Below are 22423 nucleotides of genomic sequence, written 5' to 3' on the forward strand. Positions count from 1 at the left end.
TGTATAGCACAGGGAGCTCAGCTTGGTGCTCTGTGATGACCTCAAGGGGTGGAACATGAGGAGTGGAGGGAGGTCCAAGATGGAGGAGATAAATGTATACATATAGCTGAATGACTCTGTTGTATGACAGAAACTAACACAACATTGTAAAGCAACTATGTGAAAGTGTTAGTCGCCCAGTCATGTCTGGTTCTCTTGCAACCCCCTGGCGGGTGCCAGGCTCCTCTGTCCATGGGATTTCCCAGGCAAGAATTCTGTAGTGCGTAGCCTGTCCCTTCTCCATGGGATCTTCCCAACACAGGGATCAAACTTGGGCCTCCTGCATTGCAGGTGGATACTTCACCTTCTGAGCTACCATGGAAGCCCAGTTTTGTGCTTACTAATTTATTCCTTGAAGAAGGCCAAAGAACAGCTAGTCATGTGTACCTTCTTTGAATTTGGAAAAGAGTAACTTTTAATTCTCACTCCATGCTCAGTTTAAGATAAAAACAGTTTGATGTCATATTTATCTAATTATTTGAGAGAGAGTTGAGAGTGTTTTGGTAAAAGAGTGTTGTGCAACAAAATTTAAGGCATGGAGTGATTGATGGCACAGACCATTAGGGTGCCTGTTAAGATCTTTGACTGTAGGTAACTGAAACCAATTTCAGTTGGTATTTTCAGAGGAAATGGGGAGAACTGATCAGAAGGATATCAAGGAAAACAGAATCAATGGGAGATTAGAAGACTGTGCTTAAAAACTGGGCAGAAACCAAGGCCGTTTCAGTCATGTCAGGAAGCTGAATGTGAAAGGCACAAAAATTTTTGCTAGCAGGGCCAATCTGTCTAGGAAGAGATCACCTCCAAGGCCACTGCCACTGCTGCTGTGGGAGAATCTGGACATTCATGTTTTCATCCGTTTAATCAGCAGGTGTTCATTGAGAACCAACTCTATGCCAGGTTCTGTTTCTAGGTTCTAGAAATGCAGTAGCCACTGCTCCCTTGCAGTTTACACTCTGAGGAGGGAGTTACTGAGGAGGAAGATGTACTCAATAAAGAAAGAAATGTATGTCACATGACAGGAAGTGCAGTGGGGAAAATATATTCTATCACTAAGTGCAAAAGGGTTCTGAAATGTCAGGAGTTAGAGACACTGAGCTGTCATTTGATGTAGGATAGTCCAGGTGCCTCCTACAGTTTGTGTGGCTTCTTTTATTTTTATTTTTGCAGAGAACTAAAGAAAAAAAGTAGAACGTCATGTGGATGTATGGAGGAAGAATGTTCCAGATTGAAAAATAACAGATGCAAATGCTGTATGACACAAATGTGCTTGTGGAACAGCAGGGAAATCAATGTGGTTGGAACAGTTTGGAATTGGAAGAGTGCGGGGAGACAAGCTCAGAGATCAATAGGAGTGGGGCAGGGGTTAGAAGGACTGGGTTAGAGGGACTTTGAAATGCATTCTCAAGACCCTAGTGCTTATTTGTTTTTCTCTAGCTTTACTAAGATATAACTGACATACAACATTATATACGTTTAAAGTGTATAACATAATGATCATAGATATATATGCACATATATACAGTGAAATAATTACCACAATAAGTTTAGTTATTAGCCATCACCTTACATAGTTACTTTTTTTCTTGTGATGAGAATTTTTAAGATCTTCTCTCTTAGCAGCTTTAAAACATACGAGAGGGTACTGTTAAATACGGTCACTATGCTGTGTGTTACATCCCCAGAATTTATTTGTCTTATAACTGGAAGTTTGTTCATCTTCTGTTGCAGATTGGGGAATGATATTCCACCACACCTGTGTAATTGAAACTATAGGGAATGCTCTAAAACTAGAAAGAGGAGTTAGATACCGTGTGGACAGAAACACTAACACATGTCTACTAGAGTCAGCAACTACAAAGGTGTTTGAGCTTGCCATGGGTCCTAGAAACATATGTTTTGTGTAGCCACAGATTCTTCTCATCCTTGTATATACCTCTTTCCAGGGTGACTTTGCGTTTTTCTTATCAAAAGGAGGTTTTTTATTCTCTGCTCCTTGAATCTGAGCATATACGATTTCTTTATTAGATGCTGTTGTTCAGTTGCTCAGTCATGTCCAACTCTGCAACCCCATGGACTGCAGCACATCAGGCTTCCCTGTCCTGCACTGTCTCCCAGAGTTTGCTCAGACTCATGTCCATTGAGTCAATGATGCAATCCAACCATCTCATCTTCTGTTGCCCCCTTCTCTTCCTGCCCTCAGTCTTTCCCAGCATCATGGTCTTTTCCAGTGAGTTGGCTCTTCGCATCAGGTGGCCCAAGTATTGGAGCTTCAGCTTCAGCATCCTTCCCATGAATATTCAGGGTTGATTTACTTTAGGATTGATTGGTTTGATCTCCTTGCAGTCCAAAGACTCTCAAGAGTTCAAAAGCATCAGTTCTTCAGTGCTCAGCCTTCTTTATGGTTCAACTCTCATATTAATACATGACTACTGGAAAAATCATAGGTTTGACTGTATGGACCTTTGTTGGCCAAGTGATGTCTCTGCTTTTGAATATACCGTCTAGGTTTGTCATATCTTTTCTTCCAAGGAGCAAGCGTCTTTTAATTTCATGACTGCAGTCACTGTCTGTGTATTAGATGAGACACTAATAAATCACAGCAAGTGGGTTGGAAAGTACTTGTACATTGGGTTTCCACTGTTGCTGCTCTGGGGATCCTGGAAGCAACAGTTATGGGAATAAGCTCAAACTAGCCTGTTGGAACGAAGAAGGCAATGGCAACCCACTCCAGTACTCTTGCCTGGAAAATCCCATGGACGGAAGAACCTGGTAGGCTGCAGTCCATGGGGTTGCGAAGAGTCGGACATGACTGAGCGACTTCACTTTTACTTTTCATTTTAATGCATTGGAGAAGGAAATGGCAACCCACTCCAGTGTTCTTGCCTGAAGAATCCCAGGGACGGGGGAGCCTGATGGGCTGCCGTCTATGGGGTCGCACACAGTTGGACACGACTGAAGAGACTTAGCAGCAGCAGCAGCAGCAGCCTGTTGGAAAGTGAGAGATACAGAGCCCAGTTAACCAACCCATCACTCCAGTGACAGTAAGTCAAGTGACAGACATGGGGAGAGGCCCTCCTAAGTCATTTAACCCACAATCACTTGCCAGCTGGATTCAGAAACACGAGAGAGCTCAGTTAGAGATCAGTGGAACTGACTGAACCAACCCACAAAATTATACACTAAATAAAATGATTGCTGTTTTATGCCACAATGTTTGGGCATGGCTTTTTATATAGGAAAAGCTATTTCAATCAGGATTCCAACAAGTTATTTTATGGACATTGGCAAATTGTTCTAAAGTTTATATGATGGGGCAAAAGATCTAGAACAGCCAACACAATATTGAAAGAGAAAATCAAAGCCAGAGGATTGACAATATCCAAATTCTAAACTTGGGGAAATGGTTGTGTAAATTATTAATGGACACAAGATTCTCTTTTTCCAGAGTAAAGAATGTGATAACAGGTCTTGGTTGAGAAAATGGAGGAAAAGCATGTTAGTTTATTTGCAAACATAACTGTGTCTGATCCAAAAATGGAAGACCCATAGACTTGATTGGAGGGCTAATGCCTCATCTTTAAGGAAGAAGAGAATAAAATATGCAAGGTCTTGGGATAGCGAAATAAACCCACTTTGGATTTTTACCCATCAACAGCGTTGGACAGGCCATTAGGCAGAGGTTCTGTAGCCAGAGTTGCAATTCACTTCTTTCCTCCCCTCTCCTTCCTTAGAAAAAATTCCCAGAATAAATACCTCACATGCTCCCAGAAGTGACTGATAATATCTCTGGGCTGTTTTCCTTTTGAAAAATTCACCTAGAGGTATCTGATGGTTGAACACATTGACAATCATCATACTATAACAGCTTCCCTGGTGGCTCAGATGGTAAAGAATCTGCCTGCAATGTGAGAGACCTGGGTTCACTCCCTGGGTTGGGAAGATCCCCTGGATAAGGGAATGGCTACCCATTCCAGTATTCTTGCCTGGCGAATTCCATAGAGAGAGGAATACTACACTATTAACTATAGTATAATATAGATAGAAAACAATTTAATGTCACTTTATAATAAAAAATATATCCTAACTAAATGATTTTTTTAAAAATTAAATAATTTATTTGTGGGAATTCTGTTTTGAAGACTAGGAAAAATGGTATTGTAAGAGATTGCTTCCAGAAATTCTAAAGTGCTTACTCTCAAAGAGTCATAAGATCAAAGGGCACAGGACTGTTCAAATAACTCAAAGATTATTCCAGACCTTGTCTTGGAAAATTGAAGCATAAGTTCCTTTGCTGGTAAGTTTGATAGAGGAAAGACATTATCTTATGATGTCAGCTTCAAAAGAGTGTTCAAAGTGAAATTTTTTCATATTTATGAAATTAAGTGGTCAGTATATTACTTTTTCCAGCTTTATTGAAGTTTAATTGGCAAATAAAATTATAGCTTGATTGTGGGACTCCTTTCATAGTGTTTGAGTATTTTAAATCATGATTTAATTATGACAAATCTATTTGACTACAAAATTGTTATTATGTGTATACAAGATATGTATATATTTTATGTAACATGTAATATATCATAGAAATGTGCTTTCCATTCCAGATTTTTCTGTTGTCCAGTTACTGCACATTAACTTCTCTATGGGCGATAATTCTTCTTTATGGAGTCTAAATATGGACTGCCACCTACCCAAGCTATTTAAGATTTATCCAAAGACAGTTTCCACTTGTTTTCGAGACGCAAACACAGAAACTGTATATAACGCTCCAGCAACAGAGATGGCTATGCAGCTCAGAGGTGTTTTGGGCTAATATTCTGCCTAATGCAATCTTCCTGTTATCAGCCCATCATCAGCTCATCATCCTTTCAATAATGTAATATAAGTGGCTAACCCCCTTAGAGCTGATTGTATCACAAAGGGATTACCCCAGTCCCATTCTGGGAATTAAGCCTACAGACAAAGGGCAGACAGCTGGGCCACCTGCATCAATTTGACATCAGTTATTTGCTACGTATATTAGTATAATCTGCTGCCACAGGACAGAATCATTAACATTCTACCTGCAGTCTCAAGACCCTGTTTTTAAAACATTAAACCCCTCAGTAGGTTTAAAAACTCAATAATATAGTTAAATTCACAGCAACTGAGGATGTAGAAGGGAAACCCAATGAAGCTGGAAAGTCTCTGGATCCTGTAAGGCAAGTGTTTGTGAGTTGGAAAATGACAGGCACTGAGCTGAACCTTAGCACAGAAAAGAAAATGTCATCTATAATCACCCAGCAGTGATGCCTTTTCCCCACTCAGCTTCATAAGAACTTTGTCCTTACTGTTAATTAACCTTACCATTTGGAACACTTGATTCCTACGTGGAATTGGAATTGCAGTAAGCAATGTCACTTTTTACCGGTTGTCTTATTTGTAACCAATTGAGCAAAAATGTATGTATTAAAGGGTTCCTGCTTTGGAAACGTAATACCCAAGATTTTCAGATATAATCCAACCTTATTATCTTGTTAGAATTTACAAGTTGTAAGTAATTTACACACTTCATGCTAATGTCAGAGCAGAGTTTTTAGATATTTTTGTTACCGCCCCGGGTGAGAATTTGAACTCCTGAAAGACTGTCATTTCTGTGCCTTTCTGAGATGCCGCATATTCACCCTTTCATCATCATCACTAAGGAGTCTTAGTGCACCCTGTAAAACTCCTTTGTCAAATGAGATTACATATTAAAAGGGACTACATTTGAAATAGCTTTCCTCAATAACACAATTTGATGATGCCTATGATGTGCCTGGCAGCTAAACAGGAATCTTATTTCAATTGAACTCTACTTAAGACCTCGAATCAGGATGTTACACAGCGTGCTTTTAACACAATCAGTCAAATTACCCTATCCCTAAAGGCCCAGGACCTAAGAGATATTGGATGAGGGTTAAACCAAATCATGTTAAGAGTAACAGTCTTTAATGAAAACAGAAAATTGGACTTACAGTTCTAGAATGAATTTAGATATTCTAGAGTAAACGTTTCTTTAGATATGTTAGGCAGTTCACATTCTTTATGTTATTTGATTGACAAAGCGATAAATATCGAGGAATAAATAAAGTGAATCAAACTTTTTCTTACACCGAGGATCTTTAGAGAACTAGGTACCCCTAAGGTTAATTTAAGCCCCATGTTGAAAAAAGGGCACTGAACATTTCATTCATATTTTTTTCACAATTTTATCAGCACAGGTAATGACTGTGAAATGGATCTTTTCTTAAACTGGTTAAAAATACTGAATTTGATTCGGAATTACGGTTTAAAAGACATTCTAGGAAAGAGATACACATGTGCGTCTCAGTGACAACACACTGATACCAATAATACCAAGCATGATGTGTGCCTTATTTCCCAGAATTCCTTCACTTTGTCTGGTTTATAAGGGATAGTTCTCAATTAGTTGTGCTGTTTTCTCCTGCTTGGTAAGCATTTTTGGTCAAACAAGGAATGGCAGAGTTCCACAATTAGATCAAAAGATCAATCCTAATGTACCATTTTCTCCTCACCCTCCTGCTGTAATAAAGTGGCTGCAGCTCTCCAGGGGACAACTCAAAATCCTAGGACTGATATTTCTAAATTAGCTGACTCTCTGACCTTGCTGGTAATTGCGTTAGTTTATCAATGTTCAACACAATTTATTACTCTCCAATATGTACCAAAGTGTTTATCTCTCAACACTAACAATATTAAAAAACCTAAACTATCTATTGCAGCACAAAGAGGCATCCTTTCATTAGGGAAAAACATAAATAAGTAGGAAATGTCACATGATCTGCCTTAGCCCAGAAGAGTTGTGTCTCCTGAAAGGGAGAGGGCAGCTGTCTCCTCTGATATGACAACATCATGTTTATAATGGCCAGAAGAAGAGAAATCAAACTTTATTTCCATATGTGTGTGTGTGTGTATGGGTGTGCGTGAGAGAGATATAGGAATGAAATGGTGCTTTCTGTATTACTAAAGCAATGTCTTCATTCTAAGAAAAATAACATTGATAAAGCCTTATCAAAGCATTTAAAGGCAATGGGAGTTCAGATAACATCTCACTTTGACTTTAAGCGTGGTACATTTTGGTGGGGAAAAGCATTAAGTTTATGGGTCTTATTTGGGAATGAGGGAAATGAACAGCATATTTTCATTTCTGTCATCTTAATCATTTTATTTCACATTATTTAAATCTTGTGTTTGATTAGGATAGTGAGCAAGCTATGATAAAGCTCAGTGTGTTACATTAACAAAAAGTAATGTTGCATTGAAGTTTTGCAAAAGAAATGCTACCTGGTTTTAACATATACCATCGCCAGGGAAATGTGGCATAACCTTGCTGTGAATGTTGTTAATAACCTGCTGGGGTAGAAGGAGGTGATGAAGATCCTGCTGCCCAACTTTAAATAATGAGCTGCCTTTTATCTATTCTACTTCTAGGGAGAACAAGACTTTTCTCTATTGTTTCTTCACAGATGGGACAGAAGTTGTGAAGTATTCAGTCACATCCATCCACTTATCCACCAACTATTTCCATTAAGTTGAATCCCTGTGTTCATTCCTTACTCATAAGAAATACGTTTCAAAGGCAGCTTGTACTGGAAGAAACTGATCTGAAGGTTTGCAAACACTTGGTATCTTCTTAAGATCTTGGAGTCTTTAAATTATAGCTCATATTATTATTAGTATTACTATTATCACTATTATTGTTTTTAGTCAATAAAGAATCTGCCTGCAATGCAGGAGACACAAGAGATGCTGGTTCTATCCCTGGGTCGGGAAGATCCCATGGAGAGGGAAATGGCTACCCACTCCAGTATTCTTGCCTGGGAAATTCCATGCACAGAGAAACCTGGAGGGCTACATTCCATGGGATCACAAAGAGCTGGATATGACTTAGGGAATAAACCACCACCATTATTGTTATTATTATTATTATGATTATAGTTACTTTACTTTATTAATAACTGTTAATTATTATAAGGATGCATATTGTCACCCTATTATTTAACTTATATGCAGAGTACATCATGTAAAATGCTAGGCTGGATGATTCACAAACTGGAATTAACTGGGATTAATGCCAACAACCTCAGATATTCAGAAGATAACCATTCTAATGGCTAAAAGCGAAGAGGAACTAAAGAGCCTTTTGATGGAGGTGAAAGAGGAGAGTGAAAATGCTGGCTTGAAACTCAACATTCAAAAAACTAAGATCATGGCATGCCATCGTGTGTGCGTAATTCAGTCACTTCAGTCGTGTCTGACTCTTTGCCCCCAGTGGACTACAGCCCACCAGGCTTCTCAGTGCATGGGATTCTCCAGGCAAGAATACTGGAGTGGATTGCCATGGCTTCTTTCAGGGGATCTTCCTGACTCAGGGACTGAACCCATGTCTCCTGCATCTCCTGCATTGCAGGTGGACTCCTTTCTGCTGAGCCATTGGGGAAGACCCTGGTCCCATTACTTCATGACAAATAGAAGGGAAAAATTGGAGGCACTGGCAGATTTTATTTTCTTGGTCTCCAGTATCATTGTGGATGGTGACTGCAACTGTGAAATTAAAATACGCTTGCTCCTTGGGAGAAAAGCTATGACAAACCTAAACAGCATATTCAAAAGCAGAGACATCACTTTGCCGACAGAGGTCTAAAGCTATGGTTTTTCCAGTAGTCATGTATGGATTTGAGAGCTGGGCCCATAAAGAAGGCTGAGCACTGAAGAATTGATGCTTTTGAATTGTGGTGCTGGAGGAGACTCTTGGGAGTCCCTTGGATTTTCAAGCAAGGAGATCAAACCAGTCAATCCCAAAGGAAATCAACTCTGAATATTCATTGAAAGGACTAATGCTGAAGCTGAAGCTCCAAGTTCCAATACTTTGGCCACCTGATGCAAAGAGCCAACTCATTGGAAAAGATCTTGATGCTGGGAAAGATTGAGGGCAGGAGAAGAGAGGGATGACAGAGGATGAGATGATTGGATGGCATCATCTACTCAATGCATTGACCTGAGTTTGAGCAAACACTGGGAGACAGTGAAGGACAGGGAAGCCTGGCATGTTACACAGTCCATGGGGTTACAAAGAGTCGGACCCCACTTAGCGGCTGAACAACAACAACAATAACTGTTAGGTCAATGTTCTTTCAAAAGCAGATTTGTGTTTTAAGGTCTTTTGTTCACCGAGTCATTTCTGTGCAGAGAATACAATTTCTTTGGTAAGGGAATTGTTAGATCTGCCTCCTCTCTGCAATTTACTCTAGAGTTTTCCATAGCACTTTAAAATCCATATTTGGAAATTTTATTGTTTTAATTACATGCCAAAGCCATAGAAACTTTTTTAGTTTTTAAAATTCTTCCATTTCTCTGACATCCCTTTAGTGTTTGAGTGCTATTTATGCTATATTAAGACTGCCAACCTGAATCAATGAAGCCCCAAAGTGGGTCTGCTGTGTGCATTACTCAAACTAAACTACATACACAGTCTACTATATTTTAGATTGAACTAAACACTCACTGAGCTCATATATGAAGCCAGATCCTGTTCTGTCCATTTCATGTACATATTGCATCCTTTCTAATCACTAGGAAAATGTCATAACTGAATTTGAGTCCACTTTAACATTATTTTACTCAGATGCTTTGACTAGCCTCATAGATGTTATTTTCATTCAGGTCAAAATAAAAAGTCATCATTTTGAGCAATAAAATCTCTGTATTTTATCAAAATAGCAGTATTTAAAATGTAAAAGAACTCCTCGGGGAAAAAGGTGATGAACACTTTTTGTCTGTGTGCCGTTTGCTCCCAGTACTTTAAATATGTTACCCACTTTCCCCAAAATGTTAACTGAGCATTTATTTTATGTCAGGCAATGAGCTTAGGGAACATGAATGTGAGGATCTGGTGACATGAGCTAGCCTTACTTACACACGGCTCTGTTTGTCACAGAGGGGACAAGGACAGTGTCATAGGAAGACACAGGAGAGTGGCCCATCCATCTTTGTTTAGGAAGGCTGTGCAAAGCACATAATGTTAACCTGCAAGTTCTACAGATACTTAGAATCTGTCCCCTCTCCGTCTCTTTCCTTCTCCACCTCTCTCCCTGTCTTCCTTTCCATTTCACTTTACTAGATTTTTTAAAGTTACAAAAGCATTACCTGATTTTTGTAACACATTGAATAATGCAGGTATAGAAATATACAATATGGAATATAGAAAGCAAAGATTAATAAAATCTTCCTTACATATTCCAAATAATAATTCTCTGAGATAACTATGAAAGTGAAAGTCATGTCAGACTCTTTGCAACCCCATGGGTTGTAGCCCATGAGACTCCTCTGTCTGTGGGATTCTCCAGTCAAGAATACTGGGGTGGGTTGCCATTCCCTTCTTCAGGGGATCTTCCCCACTCAGAGATCGAACCTGGGTCTCCCTCATTGCAGGCAGATTCTTAACCATCTGAGCCTATTATCTGCTCTTTTGTTTTCAAAAAATGGGGTCATACTGTACAGATTATTTGGTAACTTGCTATTTAAAACATTTTATTATCAATTGTATTTTTTACTTTTTATTAAACAATTTTTTTACTTTGTCCTTTTATCTATTTTTTTTTTACTTACAATATTGTTCTTAAGTGTACAGCATAGTGATTCAGTATTTTTACAGATTATACTCCATTAAAAGTTACTACAAAATAATGGCTACATTTCCCTATGATATGCAATATATCCTTTTTGCTTACCTATTTTATATATACTAGTCTGTATTTCTTAATTCCATACCCCTCTCTTGCCTCTCTCTACTTCCCTCTCCCCACTGGTACCCACTAGTTTGTTTTCTGTTAATACATGTGAGTTTTTTGTTTTGATGTAAACATTCATTTGTATTATTTTTTTAATTCCACATATAAGTGATATACAGTATTTGTCTTTCTCTGACTTATTTCACTAAGCATATGATTCTCTAGGTCCATACACAGTGTCCAATGGCAGAATTTCATCCTTTTTACAGCTGAGTAGTATTCCATTATATATATATGGGCTTCCCTGGTGGCTCAGTCAGTAAGAATCTTCCTGCAGCGCAGGAGGCCTGAGTTCAATCCCTGGGTCGGGAAGATCTCCTGGAGAAAGGCGTGGCAGCCCACTCCAGTATTCTTGCCTGGAGAATCCCCATGGACAGGAGAGCTTGGCAGGCTGCACTCTTAGGGGTCACCAAGAGTCGGACATGACTGAATGACTAACACACATGTGTGTGTTTGTATAGCATGACTGTCTGTTGATGGACATTTGGGTTGCTTTCATGTCTTGGCAGTAGTGCTGCTGTGAGCATTGGGGTGCATGCATCATTTTGCATTAGTCTCTTCATCTTTTCTGGATATACAGCCAGGAGTGGAATTGCTGGATCATATAGTAGTTCTAGTTTTAGTGTTTTAAGGAAACTCCATACTATTTTTCATAGTGCCTGTGTATGTATATGGGCCTCCCTGGTGGGGAATATACCAATTTACCTTCCCACCAGCAGTGTACAAGGGTTCTGTTTCCTCCACATCCTTGCCAACATTTGTTATTTGTGGTGTTTTTGATGATAGCCATTCTGACAGGTGTGAGGCAGTATCTCGTGGTTTTGGTTTGCATTTCTCTAATAATTAGTGGTGTTGAGCATCTTTTCATTGGCCTATTGGCTGTTTGTATGTCTTCTTTGGAAAAATGTCTGTTCATGTCTTCTGCCCATTTTGTGATTGGGTATTTGTTCCTTTGATATCAATTTGTATGAGCTGCTTATATATTTTAGATACCAAGCCCTTGTCAGTCATGTCATTTGCAAAAATTTTCTCCCTTTCCATAGGTTGTCTTTTCACTTTGTTGATGGTTTCCTTTGCTATATAAAAACCTTTAGTTTTAATTAGGTCCCATTTGTTCATTTTTGTTTTTCTGCCTTAGGAGACAGATCCAAAAATGTGTTGTTATGGTTTATATCGAAGAGTGTTCTACCTATGTTCTCTTGTGGGAATTTTATGGCTTCAAGCCTGATATTTAGGTCTTTAATCCATTTGGAGTTTATTTTTGTATATGGTGTGAGGAAATGTTATTTCACTTACTGAAGAGACTATCTTTTCTCCACTGTATATTCTTGCCTCCTTTGTTGTAAATTAATTGACCATAGGTGTATGGGTTTATTCCTGGGCTCTCTGTTCTGTTCTGTTGATCAATGTGTCTGCTTTTGTGCCAGTTTAATGCTGTTTTGATTACTGTAGCTCTGTAGTATAGTCTGAAGTCTGTGAAGGTGGTCCCTCCAGCCTTGTTCTTTTTCCTTTAGTTTTGGCAATTCAGGGATTTTTTATGGTTCCATATGAGTTTTAGGGTTATTCTAGTTCTGTGAAAAATGTCATGAGTGTTTTGTTAGGGATTGCATTAAATCTCTAGATTGCTTTGGGTAGTATTAATATTACCATGTTAACAACATTAATTCTTCCAATGAAAGAACTTGGGATATCATCCATTTCTTTGTATCATTTTCAGTTTCCTTCATCAATATTTTATAGTTTTCAGAGTATAGGTCTTTCAATTCCTTGGTTAAGTTTATTCCTGGGTCTTTTATCCATTTGGATGCAATTTTCAAAGGGATTTAAAAATTTTTCTTAGAAAAATTTCTGATAGTTCATTATTAATGTTAGAAAGCAACAGATTTCTACAAACTAATTTTGTTTTCTGCAACTTTGCTAACTTCATTTATTAGTTCTACTAATTTTTTGGCAGAGACTTTAGAGTTTTCTATGTGATGTATTATGTATCTGAAAATAGTGACAGTTTTACTTCTTTCCTTTCAATTTGGATGCCATTAATTTCTTTTTCTTGTCTGACTGCTGTGATTAGGACCTTCAACACTATATCAAATAAAAGTGGTGAGAGTGGGCATCTTTGTTTTATTCCTGAATTTAGAGGAAAGACTCAGCTTTTTACCCTCAAGTATGATGTGGACATGAGTTTGGGTGGACTCCGGGAGTTGCTGGTGGACAGGGAGGCCTGGTGTGCTGCGGTTCATGGGGTCACAAAGAGTCTGACATGATTGAGCGACTGAATTGAATTGAAATGATGTTAGCTATGGTTTGTCATAAATGGCCTTTATTATGTTGAGATGTATTCCTTCTGTACCCATAGACTTTTTATCATGAATGTGTGTAGAATTTTGTCAAATGCTTGTTCTCTGTCTATTGAGACGATCATGTGAATTTGTCCCTTTTGTTAGCGTGCTGTATCATATTGATTGATTTGAGAATATTGAAGTATCCTTGAGTCCCTGGAATAAATCCAACTTTATCTTGGGTTTTCTGTTAGTAACAATGGAAGCTGACTGGTTTAGGCAGTCAGGAATTTGCTGACCTATATGTAGGTGGCTCACAGAATCAGTAGACAGTCTAGAGAAACAAGATTTGGGACTAATTTTTCAGGAGCAACACAAAACAATGTTGAAGAACTAACCTGAGGAGAACACTCACTATTGTGGTGTGGCCTTTGATGCCCTCTCAACCACTCTTGGCTCCAGCAAAATCAGTTAAGGCTTGTAGAGCCTGTTTCCTCAAGCAGTTTAGTTCCAAATCCCTAAGATTCATGGAGCTGCTTGTAATTGGCTGAATACAGGTAAGATGGCTATAGTCCATCTGCAGGGAATGCTGGGAAAGTGGAATTTCTGAATTTCAGTGCATGAAAGTGGGTTAAAATTGGTAACGTGGTAATCTATTAAAATCTAGGAAGAATATTCAAGAGTTTAGTTGTCACAAATGATAGATGTCCACTGCACCTTTTATCTAAGTTGCAGATATTTGTCTCTAGTGTACATTTTGTCTTTGCTTATATCTGTCATGTGATCACAAAAAGTTACATATAAGCAAATTATGTTTCCCTTTATCCCTTCTAAGTTTTTGTGTTTTTTTTGCTTCAGAAGTTCTTTACTGAGACTTCCCTTGTGGTAAACTTGTTAAGACTCTGTGCTTTCAAAGCACAGACTTCAGGTTCGACTCCTGGTCAGGGAACTAAGATCCCACATGCCACACAGTGTGACCAAATTATTAAAAAAATTCTCTGCCTTGCCAAGTTTACACGAATATATTAAAATTGTTTCTTTTAGTATTATTTGTTTTTACATTTAATTCATATGAAATTTGTGCATGAAATAAATTAGACTCTAAGTTTGTGGGTTTTTTTTTTCAGATTAGTATCAACACCAAAAAATACTTTTTTCCTCCCATTGAATGGAAATGCCAATGTATTTTGTAATACATTACATTCTTATACAAATGGATATATTGCTTGGCTTTCTCCTTTCTTCTACTTTTCTGTTTTCTTCTTGTGCAAGTCTCAACTGTTTTGATTATAAAAGTTTTTAATACTTTCTATAGTTTTAATAGTATGCTTTATTTTAATGATTTATGGTAAAGACTTTATTGCTATCTCAAAATCGTATTTTTATATGAAATTTAAAATAATTTTACCCAGTACTAAGAAAAAAATGGAATTTTGATTTCATTGAATTTGGTAAGGGTTGGCCACATTATGAGATCAAGTCTTCCTAAAACATGGTCTGTCTCTCTATTCAGTTCTTTTCTTCATCCTTTTAAATGTTTTTTTTATTATTATTTAATTGGCTGTGTTGGGTCTCAGCTGTGGCAACAAGATCCTTGATCTATGTTACAGCCTGTGAACTCTTAAGTTATGATATGAGGGATCTAGTTCCCTGGTCAGGGATCAAACCCAAGCCCCCTGCATTGAAAGTACCAACTCCTAGCCACTGGATCACCTGGGATGTCCCTTCTCTTCATCTTTTAATGAGACTTTTTGTCTTTGTTTGTATAGGTCATGTGTCTTTCTTGTTAAATTAATTCCTAGGTGAGTTACAAGTTTTATGATTCTTATGAATGGAACACTGTACCATTTCAAATAGTAAGTGGTTACTAGTAATATAAACAAAAGCTTGTTCTTTGTGTGTTTATTCTGCACCAAGATATTTCCCCAAATTTTCTTATTTCAGCTGGATACTAGAATTTCATGGGTCAAGTAAAGAAATCTTTGTTGTTCTTTTTCTAATATTTATACCAATTATTTAATATCTTTATTTTACTGAGTAAGTAGAAACACCTGAAAGCTTGCTGAACTAGTACAAAGTGGAAAATACAGATAAAAATTTGACATGATACAGATATAAGTTCTAAATAAAATGCAAATATATAGGTCCATAAGAAATAGGAGAAGTGGGGTTTCATCCAGGAATGCAGGAATGATTCAACACAAAAACATTAAAAAATTAAATGAGATAACTTATGTGATTATATTTATAGATGTTAAATAGTCACTTTAAAAAAATCAGCAATTATTTCATAAAGAATATTAACTATAAAAGAAGTAGAGGGAAATTACTTAAGTGTGATGCAGACTATTACCAAAAAAGGCTACAGAGATTATAATAGCTATATGCTTAAATAATTTTTTTGCTAAAATTAACAATAAGACAGAGATGATACTCTTCATCATGTTCTCTGGGTAGCTTCAAACACTCTCTTGGCTTTAATTATCATCTTCTTTGCTGATGACCTTCAAACAGCTCTCTCTCCTATGTTTCAGATCCTATGTGCCTGCCTACTAGATGTTCTACCTGGAGATCCCAAAGAGAACTTCACTGAAACACGACCAGAATGAATCCACCATTCCTAAGATGTACCCTAGGATTCTCTTCATTCAGTATTACCTGTCTCAAGGAATGATGCTACTCTCTTTTCTTTATCCTTGCCTCCTCTACTCTCTGTCCCCACCCCACCTCTAATCCCCAAATTCTAAAATATTCCTCAAAGCACTAGATCACTCCCCATCTCGACACTGACCCTTCTCTAGTTTTGGAAAACATTAGCAAGAACTCCCTGTTAGTAATGAGCCACAGTTTTGAAAATGCAGATCCAGTGACTTCAAAACCATTTTTATCCTGAACCCTCAACCCTCAAAATCATTTTATTCTCAACAGAGAACTCTGTTCTCTGGCCATAATGGATTTCTTTTAGTTACTTGAACACACCGTGCTTTCTTGGTTTTGCGTCTTTGCATACTGTACTGTCTAAATGGAACACTCGTGTTTGTTAACTAGCTTACTGCTCTTTATCCTTCAGGTCTCTGCTTAACAAAAGCAACAGCAGCAATAAAGTCAATGAAAACAGTAATAATGACAGCAGACGGTGTCTACTTACCATGCTCCAGGCACTGTGATAAATGTTTCAAATTCATCTTCCCATTTTGTCTTCTCTGCAACCCTGTGAAGTGAGAATTTTTATTCCATTTTCACACATGAAGAATCTGAGGCTTAGAGACTTTTAAGTATTTGTCCAACAGTCATGGAGCCTGTATGTGGAGGAGTTAGGATTTTAACCTAGATCTCTCTGTCTCCCTCTGGAGTTTATTGTCTTTAGGTATCATGTGCTCCAGGGAGCATTCCTCCACAAGTGTCCTTTCTTGTTTATGTTCACCTGCACATCACACCCTCTCTGTCCTAGTCCATTTCCGTTCAGTTCCGTTCAGTCGCTCAGTCGTGTCCGACTCTTTGTGACCCCGTGGACTGTAGCCTACCAGGCTTCTCCGTCCATGGGATTCTCCAGGCAAGAATACTGGAGTGGGTTACCATTTCCTTCTCCAGGGTATCTTCCCGACCCAGGGATCAAACCCGGGTCTCCCGCATTGGAGGCAGACGCTTTAACCTCTGAGCCACCAGGGAAGCCCTCCTAGTCCATTTAGGCTGCTACAATACAATGATATAGGCCGGATGTTTATCAACGACAAACATTTATTTCTCATAGTTTTGGAGGCTGGAATGTCCAAAACTGTGTTTTGCTGTCTGTGAGGGCCTCCTTCCTGGTTCATCGATGATTATCTTTTCACTGTGTTACATGCTGGAGGGTGCACTGGATCTCTGGTCTCTTTTATGTGTGTGCTTAGTCTTGTCTGACTCTTTGTGACCCATGGACTATAGTCCACCAGGTTCCTTTGTCCCTGGAATTTTCCAGGCAAGAAAACTGGGGTGGGTTGCCATTTCCTTCTCTAGGAGGTCTTCCCAACCCAGAGATAAAACCCATGTCTCTTGTGTCTCCTGCATTGGCAGGCATGTTCTTTACCACTGTGCCACCTATAAGGGCACTAATCCTGTTCATGAGGGCTCCTTTCTCGTGACCTAACCACCCCCCACCCCCAAAGCCCCATATCTTAATACCAGTGCTTTAGAGGTTGGGATTTGAAAATACTAATTTTGGGAGACACAAACATTCAAGCCATATGCACTGTTCTAACACATTTGCTGCTGTGCTGTGTTTAGTGCTTAGTCATGTCTGACTCTTTGTGACCCCATGGATTGCAACCCACCAGGCACCTCTGTCCATGGGATTCTCCAGGCAAGAATACTGGAGTGGGTTGCCATGCCCTCCTTCAGGGGATCTTCCCAACCCAGGGATAAAACCTACATCTCCTGTATTGCAGGCTCATTCTTTACTGACTGAGCCAGTAGGGACTCCGCAGTATAGTCACTTATGCCATTCTTTCCATTCCTTTCTCTCACTGCATTCTTTCCATTTTCTCACTAGTCTCCAACTAGTTTGTAACCACTGTAAAATCAGGGATTGTTTGTCCTTGTATTCCTTGCACCGTGTGTGGTTCTCAGCACATAATAGGTACTTAATACATATTTAATATATAACCCAGATGTCACTGGGGTTTCACAGTCCTTTTGCCATCCATGGCCTTTGGTGGTCTGGCATTCTTCCTGGATGTGTGTGTGCATGAGTGTATGCATGCATGTTGAATTGCTTCAGTCATGTCCAACTCTTTGGGACCCCATGGACTGTAGCCAGCCAGCCCTCTCTTTCCATGGGGATTCTTCAGGGAAAAATACTGGAGATAGTTGCCATTCCCTTCTCCAGGGATACTCCTGATTGAGGATGGGACCCGAGTCTCTTATGTCTCCTGCATTGGCAGGTAGGTTCTTTACCACTAGCGCCTCCTGGTAAGCCCATTCTTCCTGCAGTCCCTTCTAATTCTCACCATTATTTACTCATTGGTCCCTTCTGTCTCTGCTTCTGCATAGTATCGTCTCATCTTGGTTAACCCTGTGTCTCAACTTTTCCTATTTTCTCTCAAAATCCTACTCAGTTATGATTTCATGAGTTTGTTAAAGTCTTAAGGACCTCAGGGAAGGATCATGTTACTGGCAGCCTCCCATCTTCCTTCTTCCTGGTTTTCTTCTTACTCTCTGCTGCCTTGGATCCTTAACCCAATACTCTCCCAGCTATGTTAACATCCAGGTAGGTATGACTTCCTGAAATTGTGGTAATAAACGTGTTGCCAGCCCGTTACGGTTGAATGAATGAAGGTGTAACTGAGTGAATAAATGTAGGCTGAAGTTTTGGGCCCAGACCTACCCCGGATGATTTTTAAACCATCCCAAAAAAGTTTCTTAAAGGCTGAATCATTGACTATATTGTTAATACCACATCTGGCAAAAATATTTATGTTTTCAGGGGCAGTTCTGTTTAGTTATCCTTTAGATATAGTATTATGAGGGATAATTGTCTTTTTAACGTGTATGTTCCTCTGTTTTGGGCTCTGAGACTTTGGAGGATGTGTCCTATACTTCTTTGTGTCTGCCACATAATGTAGCAAATCGCCTTGTGCAGACTAGGCACTCACTTAATGTTGAGTTGATTGATTAAATAATTATTCCACCTATAAACACTTCTGTAGTGCATTACCTGAGGAGTGTCTATTTCAATATGACGATGGCTATGACCTTCGTGTAGTTCATTAGCAAATGAAAAGTATGCTCATTTCCATGGAAGGAAATGAGAATCAAAAAAATGTGGTTCTATTTGTAGTGCCATTACTGTCTTAATGTTTGATTAAGAACAAATTTTTAACCTTTTAATGCTACTAGTTACCTATGACTCTGATCTCAAGGGCTACTGCAGTACCAAAATCCTGGGGACGATAGGATAATAACTCTGACCTATTTGAAGGGATAAAAATAGGCCACAAATGAGGGAACTCACTGACCAGAATTAGTCAGCAGTGGAGGAGAGTTGATGTCTTTAGAAACAAACAAACAGGCAAATGAGCAAACAAGCAGTTTCACAATCCCATTTTGCAATCATGACAATCCCCTGTGTGAGTCTCACCATTTGCTGATAAGGATATTGAGGCTGAGAAATTTTAAGTAATTTGAGCCAAGTCTTATGACTAGTAAGAGACAGCTATTGCCGGACCTCTGCTACTCTCTGCCTCCACTGCGCTCTCTCTGCCCCCACCCTCCTCTCAACCCACGATAGTCATCGTTTCTTTCTCAGTTTTGATATATTTGTGGTTGGATGCCTAAAGTCATGACATCTCAGTTCATCAGGAAAAGCAAAACAGATTTACCCTGAACTGAAGTAGCCGCCGAAAATGAAAAAGCTATTAATAAAATCTTTGAGGATTACTTGTCAACGTGCATTTACTGAGCTCCTTTCCTTTTTTTTTAAATTTATTTTTCATTGAAGGATAATTGCTTTACAAAATTTTGTTGCTTTCTGTCAAACCTCAACATCCCCTCCCTTTTGAACCTCCCTCCCATCTCCCTTCCCATCCCACCCCTCTAAGTTGATACAGAGCCCCTGTTTGAGTTTGCTAAGCCATACACCATATTCCCGTTGGCTATCCATTTTACATATGGTAATGTAAGTTTCCGTGTTACTCTCTCCATATACCTCACCCTCTCCTCCCCTCTCCCCGTGTCCATAAGTCTGTTCTCTATGCCTGTTTCTCCACTGCTGCTCTGTAAATAAATTCTTCAGAACCATTTTTCTAGATTCCGTGTATGTGCATTAGAATATGATATTTATCTTTCTCTTTCTGACTCACTTCACTCTATAATAGGGTCTAGGTTCATCCACCTTTTCAGAACTGACTCAAATGCATTTCTTTTCATGGTTGAGCAATATTCCATTGTGTATATGTACCACAACTTCCTTATCCATTCATCTGTCGATGGGCATCTAGGTTGCTTCCATGTTCTAGCTATTGTAAATAGTGCTGCAATGAACAGTGAGATACATGTGTCTTTTTCAGCCCTGGTTTCCTCAGGGTATGTGCCTAGGAGTGGAATTGCTGGGTCATATGGTGGTTTTATTCCTAGTTTTTTAAGGAATCTCCATACTGTCTTCCATAGTGGCTGTATCACTTAACATTCCCACCAATGGTGCAAGAGCGTTCCCTTTTCTCCATACCTTCTCCAGCATTTATTGTTTGTAGACTTTTTGATGATGGCCATTGTGATATCTCATTGTGGTTTTGATGTGCAGTTCTCTAATAATGAGCAATGTTGAGCATCTTTTCATTTGTTTGATAGCCATCTGTAGGTCTTTTTCTCACTTTTTGATTGGGTTATTTGTTTTCCTGGTGCTGAGTTGTATGAGCTGCTTGTGTATTTTGGAAATTAATCCTTTGTCAGTTTTGTTTGTTTGGGTTTTTTTTTTTTTTTTTTTGCTATTTTGAAAAATAGAAAATAGAAATTATTTTCTCCCATTCTGAGGGCTGTCTTTTCAACTTGCTCATAGTTTCTTTGCTGTGCAAAAGCTTTTAAGTTTAATCAGGTCCCACTTGTTTACTTTTGTTTTTATTTCCGTTACTCTAGGAGGTGGGTTATAGAGGATCTTGCTTTGATTTATGTCACTGAGTTCCTTTTCTGTGGCAGGCACCTTGCTGTGTCCTAGGGTTGTGCAAAGAGAGAATTCTGTCTTGAAGGGTGAGAACTTTCCCAGATGGACACAGGGAGGTAAGATGTTCCAGGTGGAGGGAAACGCAGGCACAATTGCAGAGAAGCAGGCGGCTCTGCATTTAGCAGTTCTGAGTGTTTCAGCCTCACTGGAGGGTCACACACCATTGCGGAAGTGAAAGCAAAGGGGAGTGGAAAGAAGCAGAAAAAGAATCAGGGACAAGCTTGAGCTGGGGAATTGGGCTTTGCCTGTAGGTTATGGAGAGCCAGCAAAGAACTTTTAAGTGGGAGACTCTTAGGACCAAATTTACATTTTAGAAACAATGGATTGACTTTGAGGAGGAAACTAGTAGGTAGTGGGAATGGCAGAAAAATTGAGGAGTAGGAAGCTATTGCTGGGAATGGAAGCTGAAAGCCACTCTTCCTTGGGCAGGTAAGTGGGAATGTTATTGTATTAGTCTTATTCAGTGATTGATTTGGGTAGTAGACACAGGCAAGGTGGTATATTTTGATATCTTAAAAACCATAACTGAGCAGTAATTCCAGTTGTTCTTTGAAATTAAAGTGTACCCAAGTGATTTTTATGGCCTTCTTTGTACTAAAGGCTGTGATGTTTCTTTTTGCTAATATCTTTTCCTTTTTTGCTACCATTGACTGTTTAAATCCTTTTCTGCCCATTTACCATTTGTATCATAACCCTCCTGTGTTTGCTCCTAACGTGTTATAATTCTTCATAATCTGGTCTTTGCCTGATCCCGATTCTCTCTAATATTTCTTTCCTCTCCCTTGAGGAAAGTATATCCATTTTTGGTTTCAAATGCTTATCACCTTTTGTAAATATTGAAGCAGCGATTCAATTTAATTTAAAAAATAGTGTTTTTCTATTTCTTCTTCTGTCAATAAATTACCTTTGTCATCTTTTAAAGCTGTATTGTCTCATAATTTTCTTCTGTGCTCTTGTTGTTCCATTTTGTTGTTCCCCAGAGGATGTAAGAATATATATTGATATAATGAACAATGTGGAAATAAGAAAAAAACCAAGAAGAATTTAGGGTCATATTCATACTCTATAGTGTTTACTAGTGATCTATTTCAAAATAAAACATATATTTCACTCCTGATGAATCAAATATTTAAGAAACATTCTTTAAGTGGAGAAATATACATGGAAAAAATCACTAGTGACCCTGAGAGACCTCTTTGGAAGAGTCTAGCCATGGATGATTTAACTTTGATTTCAGTCCTGCTGCTTCTTCCAAGGATTATCATAGTGCTCATTGCTCATGAGGGTTCTGGGAGTATCAGCAGGGGTCAGAGAGCAAAAAACATAAGATATAATATTAGATAAAATATTAGCAGTCCTGGAAATATTCACAAAGTCATATATTATGTTAGTGCTACTGTATTCCATGTAGGAAAATAAAAATGGGAATTGCAAAAGCCACTTTGTTTTTTATTATAGAAATTAAAGGTCTAATTTACAATTATAAATTAATGTAAATAGCCATTAATTCCATTTTATTAGTTCAGGTGCTTGGTGTATGAACATATACATATCACAGAATTTTTATTGAGTCTGCATTA

The sequence above is a fragment of the Moschus berezovskii genome, chromosome 13 (genome assembly GCF_049115385.1).
Source record: "Moschus berezovskii isolate FMDL1 chromosome 13, NW_MosBer_1.0, whole genome shotgun sequence".
Lineage (NCBI taxonomy): Eukaryota > Metazoa > Chordata > Mammalia > Artiodactyla > Moschidae > Moschus > Moschus berezovskii.